Consider the following 11,176-nt stretch of genomic DNA (forward strand, 5'->3'; position numbering starts at 1 on the left):
CGCCTAAGATATAAAAATCCCACCGAGTGAAGAGCAAACCTCTCACTCGGGGGCTTAGCTGCAGCCCAGTGCTCGCCTAAGTTATCAAAATCCTACCGAGTGAAGAGCAAACCCCTCACTCGGGGGCTTAGCTGCAGCCCAGCGCTCGCCTAAGTTATCAAAATCCTACCGAGTGAAGGGCAAACCTCTCACTCGGGGGCTTAGCTGCAGCCCAGTGCTCGCCTAAGTTATCAAAATCCTACCGAGTGAAGAGCAAACCTCTCACTCGGGAGGCTTAGCTGCAGCCCAGCGCTCGCCTAAGTGGATTAAGGAATAAGTCGACTGCAGTGAGCGTCTTGCTTTGAACCTGCAAAAGACATTTTGAGCCGAAAGCAATCATATTCAAACACCAAATTCAAGTTCAGATCGATACCTAAAGAAACCGAAAGTGCTCAGGTGCTAAGCCTGTTAAGGATTATCGGTTACAACTCCACTCGGCATACCGAGGCAAATTTAAAGCGTCGAGCTTAGAAGAAGTTTTTTACCCCTCCTGTGGAGGGCTGGAAGGTGCAACAAACTCATCAAGATCAATTCCATCTGCGATCCGAGTGGCAGCAGCAAGGAAAGTTTCCATAAAGGACCTGAAGTCGTGTTTCTTGGTGTTGGCCACCCGGAGGGCAGCCAGCTTGTCTTCTCGCGCATCTTTGCAGTGGACTCGGGCCAGACACAGAGCAACATCTGCACCACACCGAGCCGAGGACTTTTTCCACTCCTGCACTCGACCAGGGACAGCGTTCAAACGAGCCATCAGCGACTCGAGGTCGTTCTGGAGTGTCTCCCTGGGCCAGAGCGTTGAGTCGATGCGAGATGTGGCGACCTTCAGCCTTGCAAGATAGTCCACGACAGCTGCAACACGGGACTCCAGTCGGAAAACATTCATGGCAACTTCGTCGTTCACCGGAGAATTGACGGGGTCAAGGTTTGGTTCCAGTCGGCTAGTCTCTTCTTCAAAGTTTTGACAAAATTCTGCAAGGACGATCATAGAGTCAAGGCAATGGTCGAATGAAAAAACCACAGTTGAAAATGATTGTTGAGCGTAAAGGTTTACCTTCAAGCATAAGAAACAGCTTCTTGGCAAGGCCACTCAGGAAGACCTCCAGGTCATTTTTCTTCCCAAGACCAGCTTTCAGAGTAGCATTTTCTTGCTCAAGCTTTGTGTCTGAAGCTAACTTCTCGTCAACAAGCTTGATCTTCTCAGCCAGTTCAAGGTCTTTTTTCCTTTGGGCCTCCCTCACCTTACATGCAAGTTACAGCAAGGTCAGATTTTGAAACAAATGAAGGGAAAAAGCCGTCGTCGAGGTCTCACCAAACATACCTTCGGTCTCCTCCTTCGCCTTCGTCAGATTCTCCTGAACCAGCTTCAAATTCAGCTCGAGCTGAATGTGCTTGTTTTCCAGTTCAGTGTAGCGAGCCGCAAGGTCACAGGAGTTCTGCGAAGAACCAATCGACTAAATGTCAAAGATAATTCACTTCCGAGTGGAAAAGGAAAAATCACGCGTTTCTAAGACTACAGCCGAATTCAAGCATTCGACCGTAGTCTCGGGGACTACACCCAGTGGGTGCACTCAGCGTGCCCCCACTAACCCTATTGAAGACAGAATCGACCAGTCGACCGGTTTGCGAAATCCAGTCGCCATAGTCGAATGATGGAAAGACTGAAATTATGAAGCCTAGGGCCGACTGCCAGCAGTCGACCTTAGCCTTGGGGACTACACCCAGTGGGTGCACTCAGCGTGCCCCCACCGGTTTGCGAAAGCCATTCGCCATAGTCGAATGACGGAAAGACTGAACTTATGAAGCCTAAGGCCGACTGCCAGCAGTCGACCTTAGCCTTGGGGACTACACCCAGCGGGTGCACTCAGCGTGCCCCCGCTAACACGGAGTTTAAATCAACACACCCAGTGGGTGACTACTATAAATTCTGGAAAGAAAAGTTTTTGATAGCATATCCTAACAGAACAAACGGTGGTCGACTGACCTGAACATTGCTTTGGAGGGCGGAACTAGCGTCGTAAGCTGCCTGGCTCGCATCCCGGATGGTCCTCAACTGCTCCATCATGATCCCTGCCTGGCGTATCGCCTCCTTCGCTGCGCCAGCTTGGTCCTCTGGGATGTGGTGCGTCGTGAAGAGGGAGGGCTGCGGAGCACTCGTCAGTGGATCTGCGAAGGACATAGTGTGTCGAGTGGCGTTTTCCTCCTCCGCGACCAGAGTATCAGGCACCGTCACATCCTGGGGCACCCTGCTGGCAGACGCTTTCCTTCTCATTCTGTGCTTCAGCGGTTCCTCATCTTCATCATCATCAGGGAGAGTGATAATAACATTGGATGGAGCTACAGTAAAGAATCAGAATTAGAGATCATGAGTCAGTTGACTAGAAACGGTGTTAAGAGTATAGTACCAGGTTTTGAGGTTGTTGCGTCCTCCATCTCATGGTCGTCAGCCCGGGCTGAGGTCTCAGAAGTAGCAGCACTGCAACTCCAAAGAATCAGTCAACTAACTCCAGCGCCAACCAGAGATAAAGTTCACACAAAACAAGAAGACTTAAGCAACATGATTACCCTGATATGGTGGGGATGGACACCTTCATCTTCGGCAGGTGCTTGGTCGGCTTTGACGGGGCCGCCCTGGGCTGCTTCGACGCCTTTTCAGTCGGTGCCGGAGAGGTGGTCCGAGGGCGCTTGGTCGACTGCGTAATAGTCGCAATCCCCTCGCCGCGATCAGTCGCAGGGTCATGGACAAGTTTCGACCGCCTTTCCGAGCGCGGTGGTGCGACCTCCTCCTCCTCCTCCTCTTCCTCGTCCTCATCGTCATCGTCATCATCGTCATCATCATCATCATCAGCCTCAGCGGCGTCCGAGTCCCACTCCTCCTCCTGGCTCTCGCCCCCGCTCGCTTCTCCCTCCTCGGTCGGAGCATGTGCTCCATTGGGCATCGAGTACAGCTCAGTGAGGGCCTGATAGACATCAAGACAAAAATCAGTCGACTGATCGGCAGAGAAAACAGAAATAAAATGCGACGAGAATACAATGACATACCTTGTTTGGATCACTGTGGCAGTCGAGTGGAGGAATCCTTCTGGCTCCGCGAGGGTTATCCTTGTTCCCAGTAACAGCGGCCATCCACCTTTCCAGAGTGGCATCGTCGACTGCTTCTGGATTGACCCGAGTCACATCCTCGGTCCCGTAGTACAACCACATGCAATGGCTCCGGAACTGAAGAGGCTGGATACGACGCCTAAGAAAAACCTCCAGGAGATCCATACCCGTCACTCCCTCCCGAACCAACTGAACTACATGCTCCATCAGCATCTTCACGTCGGCTTTCTCCTCCGGAATCACCTTCAGAGAGGAGGGCTTGTTCACTCGACCCATGGTGAACTAAGGGAGTCCGCTCGACTGCCCCGGCGTCGACTGATCCTGGCAGTAGAACCGGGTCGACTGCCAGCCTCTGACTGACTCGGGAAATGTCATGGCTGGGAAGGTGCTCTTGTTCCTCATCTGGATCCCCAGACCCCCACACATTTGGACAACTCGGGTTTTTTCGTCGCCTGGGCTCGCCTTCTTCACGGTCTGAGAGCGACACGTGAATATGTGCTTGAACAAGCCCCAATGCGGTCGACAACCCAGAAAACTCTCACACATGGACACGAATGCGGCAAGATAGGCGATAGAATTCGGGGTGAAGTGGTGGAGTTGCGCTCCAAAGAAGTTCAAGAAACCACGGAAGAAAATGCTCGGCGGCAAAGAGAATCCACGGTCGACATGGGTAGCCAGAAGCACGCACTCACCCTCTTCCGGCTGGGGCTGCCACTCTTTCCCCGGAAGCCTCGCAGCTCCATGAGGGATCAGGCCCTCGTTGGCCATGTCGAGGAGGTCCTTCTCCGTGATGGTCGACTGGATCCAATCTCCCTGGACCCAGCCTTTCGGCAGGCGAGATCTAGACGAAGACCCGCCGCGACTGGTGGATCTCCCCTTCGCCTTCTCCGTCGTCGACGCCTTCTTCGCGCGTTCCAGCGCCGCCGTCTTCTCCTTAACCATGGCTTCCGGCGAGGCGCGCGAGGAGAAGTTGTGCGGAGGCGAGAGCGAGCGCGTTGGGCGGAGATGAAGGGAGCAGAGAGAGAATGCTGAGGCACTATTCAAAAAACCCTCGTCGGGCGCTTTTATAAGATCCCTTCCGAGTGGATGACAAGTGGGCCCGGTCGATCTAATCATATCCTGAAACAGTTACGCGAGCGTGATACGTGGCGAAAAAAGCGGCACGGGGATCGAGGCGTCTCTGCCCTGTCCCATCCGAGCGCTGTGGTCCGCCCCGCTTCGCGCGCTTCCCCAAATTTCGCATCCCGCGGAATCCGCGAACGGCAGATCAGTCTGCCAGACGCGGGATTTCCTGCGATCCGTCGCTCGGAAACCGGCGAAGTCCAAAAGATCACTCGACGAAGGAAAAGAATGGATCGAGTCGACTGAAGAAAAGTTGCTCACTATCAACAAAGAGATTTTTTGGTTCAAAGCAACGCACGACCAGTATGCGAAGGCTAATCAGAAACAACATCAACTCCTTCATCACTCAAGCCTCAATCCATTCGGGGGCTAATGATGGGGTCATGTACCTAGGGTAGGGTCACAGACCTAATCTAAGTACCCTGCCCGAGGACACCCTTAGAAGAGATCACCTTCCAGTCGACCTACGAGGGACTCACTCGACTGACTTGAAGGACTCGACCACGAAGACTCACTCGACCACCAGAAGGTCAAGAGGCACTCTGCACTGCAACGGCCTGTAATTAAGTAGACTTTATGATCGTTAAGACACTTTATGTGGGGCGTTACCAGTAACACCCCAGACTTAATGTACCTTAAACCCTTCATTACGTGGGTTGGCTGGGGTCCTGGCGCACTCTATATAAGCCACCCCCCTCCACAGGCAGAAGGGTTCGGCACCCTGTAACTCATATACACATAATCCACTCGACCGCCTCCGGGCTCCGAGACGTAGGGATTTTACTTCCTCCGAGAAGGGCCTGAACTCGTACATCTCTTGTGTTTACAACCTCTCCATAGCTAGGACCTTGCCTCTCCATACCTACCCCCACTCTACTGTCAGACTTAGAACCACGACAGCTACTCCCTCCCTCGTCTGCATTAAAGCCGTATCGGGAACTGCGCCACCCGCTGTCAAATCGAATACTCTCTCCGTCTTGGTGAGTATTAAGTCATCTTACGAAAACCAAACACATAGGCGTGGTGCATTAAATCTCAAGTTGTTTCTTATTTTTTGACATAAATAGAGGAATCAACCAATAAGAGATGTGGGGCTTGTATGCTTTTAATGACTTGAGACTATCAAACATGACATGCAGTGGTCAGTTTGTTGCACAAGAACAAATACAACCCACGTCAGCACATACGCATCTTATAGCATCACATCCAAAAAAAATCGAGCAACTGGCAGGAGCTCTGCCTTTTCATTAAGAAGAAGAGAATTGACCAGTTTATAAGGAAAATTGGCCAAAAACCGATAGCATCACATCCAATGGATATAAAAGATGAATGAGACCAAATTATATCTTATCTAGATGAGTTCTAGCAAAACTGTATTAATAATACTTAGTACTCGTGCGCCATGTATCATATATTAGTATCATGTAGTACTTTATTTATTGCCATGTATGACACATAGTACTCAACTCTCTCTCTTTCTTCATTTAATTCTATGACACATCATCAAAATTGCTAAGGCTAGTACCGTACAACCAGCCTTAGCAAATACTCCCTAAACATTAAGTTCTCTCATTTTCCTCTCCACCTTGGTCACCTAGACGGAGGGAGTATACTGCGTGGGCTTTTCCTGCGTGGTAGGAGGCGGGGCAGTTCCGCCTAGTCGGTTCGACAGAGACGCGAGAAGACGAGGGAGTAGGCTGCTGCAAACATAGGGCTCTATGATTTGACATCGAGTTACTGCTGGACAGGTGGGCCCCGTGATTTGACTTGCCATTATCTTTTTAACTTCGGTGCTATGACCGGCGTGAGTCTCCCGATTCCTGACCACCTCCATACAGGTGCCTCTCCCAATGCTCCACCATGTAGTAGAGGCTGGCTCTTGCATGAGAGCCCACTTCTCCACTTTTTCCTTGCCTCTCTTTCCTCCACATATGCAAAAATGCCATGTAAAGCGCACTATTGTACTTAGGTTGGTCGTAATGGAGAGTATCATATACTAGTATCATGAATATGATACTTTTGTATGATACTACATCCGTGATGCATAGTATCATGTGTTGGTATCATAGGATAGTTTATTTATTGTCATGCATGACACATAGTAGCACATCATTTAATATGATACTACAGTAAGTATCATATTATGATCTCAACTCTCTCTTTTCTTCATTTAATTCGACGTCACCTCATCAAGATTGCATTGTTGGCATGCATGATACTAATCCCATTACAAGCAGCCTTACTTGCTCCTACAGGTGCTAAGCTTGCCACATAGGCATAAAGTCTGATGTGGCAAGTTAATCAAGAAGAGAGAGACTAGTTTGGTGACCCAAGGAAGAAACGGTGCTAAGCGCATGTACCTAGGTGAAAAGACAATTTTGAGTCTATAGCTAATTAAATGAAGCAAACTTAGCAACACCATTTCATTGGAAGAGGTCACTCCTTGGCAAATGCAATAAATACTAGTACTCCCTATGTCCTAGTGTCAAAAACATTCTTATATTATGGGACGGAGGGAGTATGAAGAAAGAGATAGAGAGGAGTAAAAAAATACACTTATAGCCAACCTTATAGCTAACCTTGTTGTAGTATGAGTGACCAAGTGATGACTATGTATGACATGCCAACATCAGATAGCCTAACGCACCATGTTAAATCTCCAAGGGCGCGACAGCGCGAGTGAAGCGATGGTCGTGGTAGGCGCGACCATGATACGGGCTGCTGGCAACCCTTGGATCTAAGATCAAATGGTCGCATGCTAAGTTGCTAAAAAATTGCAGAATAACCCTCCAGGATAGGATATTCACCCATAGGTCTAGAATTAAACCATGCAACCGTTCGATCTCAGATCCAAGGGCTCTCGGAAGCCCGTATCATGGGAGAATGGAAAGCCACTACCCCGGCGTTCGCACGCTGGCAGTTTGCTCCTACTCGCCCCTGCACGTCCTTCAAAACTACGATGGTTCGCTCCTAGTCGTCCCGTCCATTCACATTACGGCAGTTCCACTAATCCTAACCCTCCTCCCAAATCCATGGCATCCCAAATCTCCACGATCGGCGGTGAGTACAAGGTTAGAACCATCACCGGCGATGAGTTCGACGTCATCTACACCCGTTCTTCCGCGACGGTGAAAGGATGCCTTTCTCGCTTCAGACGCATGTTCGAAGACTCAGATGATGAGCGGGTCGCTGGGCTAGATGTTGAGTACACCACAGTCCTGGGATGAGAGAAGGATCTAAAGGATGAAGAGAGGAAGAAGCCCGCTGTGATCCAGGTTTGCGTGCATGACTTATGCTTGGTCTACCACATATGCCATGCCGACGTTGAATGCCTAGATTTTAAGGACTTCCTTGAGAGCAACCTAGTCCAATTCGTTACTGTAGACTTTGGTAACGACAAAGAAGTACTGGGTCGGATAGGCCTCGTTGTAGGCAACACCTTTGACCTCCAGAAGAATCGGCTGGTGTCCTCTCGTCAGCCTTCAATGCTAACCCTGGCAGGAGCCATGGTTCATCCTTCATACGGTAAACTGGATAAACCTCCATACACGTTTCGTCATTATGCATGGCAGCGGAATGTACTAGATATAGACCACATCCACTACGCTGCAATGGATGGCTACCTTTGTTTCAATATCTACAAGGATTGGATGAAGAGCAAGAGCCAAGTGTGCGGTTCAAGCAAAGAAGTATCAGCCAAGAGGAAGAGGGACAAGGAGGAAGTCGAGGACGTGGACGAGGACTCCGAGTAAGGTGGTAGTGTCTTTGCTCATGGTGGTTCTAATGCAGTGTCTCCGGAATAGTTGCAAAGTTTAATTTCAGGTGTGCTTAATTTAATTTGAGGGGTGTGTTGTGCTGAGCCCCCAGCAGAACTATGTTATGTTTCTTCTCGTTACTTTAACTCTTCAGTACGTACATACTAGTATTTCTTACATTTCATCTGTTAGTTGGTATAGTACTACCACTCGTTTCTTCACATTATATACGTACAATATATATGGCCAACATCATATAGCCAGCAGTTTAGTTGTCAAAGAATTTCAGGGTGCTTAGTTTTGTCAGAGAATTCTAGGATGCTTAGTTTCATTTGAGGGGTGGGTTGTGCTGGACACCATCATTGTGACTAGCCTTTTTAATAGTACTATATGCATAATTTGGCGACAAGCGCTCTCTATATGTACCACCTTTTTTAAATTTCAAGTTTTGCTCCATGGCGCAATCCATCGATACTACTAATGTACAAAAGTATACATTTTTTAAAAGGCTAGAGGGCGGGGCAGTCTAGCTCGGTTGGATTCACGAGAGGCGAGGGCCTTTGTGATTTGACGGCTCATTACTGCTGTCAAATCGAATAGTACTGCGCCGCCCGCTACACGCCCGGGGGCTCCATTAAACCCCTCCGTTAAACCTGCATGCAAACCGAGAATCCTACTCTGGCCACACGTCCGTTCATGAGCAGGTCGGAATTAAACGCAACATTGGCCGAGCTCCTCCCGTCCGCCCTTAGTTTAAACGAGGCCAGACGCCGGCCAAGCTCCTACCGTCTGCCCTCTATTTACACGAGGCCAGACAGACAGTGGGCAATAATCGCACCCCTCCGCCGCTCCCCCATCTCCTCCTTCACCATTTTCTCCACTCTTCCGATGGCTTCCGGTGAGGCGTTCTCCGGCATATTACCCGGCTGGGTGGCCCGCCGAGCCCTCCGGATACGGGTGAGGCTGCTCGGTGCTTCACCAACCTCGCTTGGACTGACGGAGCCAGTTGCCGCCCCAAGCAGGCGCGTGGTTCAGCAACTCGCCGCTCCAGTTCAGCTCGATGAGGAGTGGCCAGTTGCTCCACACCGACACAGCAGCGAGCACGCCGGTACAGGCTCCGTCGCTGTCGCGTCGTATCGCGCCACCAGTGTCTACGGTGGCCGCGCCTCCCATGTCTGTGGGCGTGCCTCCCATGCCTGCGGTAGCGCCATGCAGGCAGAGACAGAAGCCGGGTGCGTGGAGAGCGATGAGTCGGTGGCCAGCTTCTCCGTGTCCGCCTCCATCATCGAGGAGAAGTAGAACACGGGAGGCCGCCGCCACTTGGGACCCATGAAGGCCACCACCGAGGCGACGACCGCGGATTCAGGTGGTTTCTTTGCTGCTTCGTCTCTTCCGAGGACCTTCGTCGACCCCGCAAGTGTCTCACGGACATGAGGAAGACAAAGTGATCCATGGGCGGCCATTTAGAACTAAAATAAGTCTAGATACATCCATTTCTAGGACAAGTATTTCCGGACGGAGGGAGTATTAATTATACAAGAGAGCCGGGCTGGCACCTCTTAGTTCACGTAAATGTAATGAAATCCATCATGTTTATATGAAGATCTGGCTTTTTATACGAAATCCTTCATGCTTATATGAAATCAGTCCGTGTTTGCACGAAATTCATCTAGTTGGTTAGAGTTGTAAAAATGTATGCCGTTGGCGTTTGATGTCGTCCTCCGCGGAAGGAAGCGGGAGGAAATTTGTCGGCTGCCGTTGGAGATGCTCTTTATGTTGGAAATAATAGAGTGACATCCAATCCATTTGAGTTAATTGTCTGTATGATTGTCCCTCTATAAAAAGTTAATTGCATGTACAATGTACACGTGACTTGCAGGGTGGCTACAGCTTCGTACAGAAAGTTAAAAAGAAACAAGTCCATCCTTAATCTTGTATTCTAAGTACTCTGTGGGTTTCACTGTCAGTACAGTAGCGAAAGAAGTATATATTAAATAAGTAGAGTAATATATAATATAAAAATCTAAAGTTAAAAGACAGAATTCAAACTCATGTCATCGCGTTGCGAGCATCCGGCGCTAACCAGCCCAGCACATTTTTGTTGTAGACCATGCTGGAGATATACCTCCATGTCTACTCTTATATATACTCCATTCGTTCCTCAATATTTGTCTTTTTCAGATTTCAAATGGACTACCACATAAGGATGTGTATGTAGACATATTTTAGAGTGTAGATTCACTCATTTTGCTCCGTATGTCTTTTCAGGAAGGGGTCAGATTTGTCCTTGATTTATTTATGAGGTATCCAGATGGCACTACACCACCAAGAAAATAGGGTAACATCAAAATTATTGACTACTTTTTTGAGTCTGTTGGTAAGGTCCGGTCATAGTCACTTGTTGAAATCTCTAAAAAGACAAATACTCCCTCCGTCCGGAAATACTTGTCATCAAAATGGATAAAAGGAAATGTATCTAGACGTATTTTAGTTTTAGATACATCTCTTTTTATTATTTTGATGACAAGTATTTTTGGACAGAGGGAGTAGAAAACAGAGTTGGTGATGATGGTGTGCGTGACATCCTGCAATATAGATCGTCGGATTTATATCTAACGGATAGGAAAGAAACTATGGCAATTTTGCAAAAATATACCCACATGTCTCTCCACATTCGCAAATAAGGCCTTCCCTCGTTCAGCCTTTTCTCTCACAAGATAAACTACTCATACAAATGCATCATGATATTCCGTGCAACGCATGGGCAGCTATCTAATTTCTTTCAAAATAGTTGTTGCGGTAATTGGGTTGAAGTGATATATTTTATGTCTGCCCGAATGGTTTCAGATTCACTAGTAGTAACAAAGAAAAGGTTTCCTTGTTAATTAATAGAAAATAGGGTGAAAACTATCACATGAGGCCGGTAAAAACAAGGCACATTGGGTTCAGCGTCATCGTCACTACAGTTGTGCGCGCGCAAGAAGTCTACATATCGAGGGGGCTACCGAGCGAGGCACCGAGACACAATGTTTGAGAGAGAAACCAATTGACAGATTATGATCAGATCGAGTTGTCACCATTCTGCTGTCATTGTTGGGAGGGGGTGGGGGAGAAAGACGTATCGAGAGTGTGCGCGGTAGGCACAGAGGCACAACTAGCGAGTG

The sequence above is a fragment of the Triticum aestivum genome, chromosome 4B (assembly GCF_018294505.1).
Source record: "Triticum aestivum cultivar Chinese Spring chromosome 4B, IWGSC CS RefSeq v2.1, whole genome shotgun sequence".
Classification (NCBI taxonomy): domain Eukaryota; kingdom Viridiplantae; phylum Streptophyta; class Magnoliopsida; order Poales; family Poaceae; genus Triticum; species Triticum aestivum.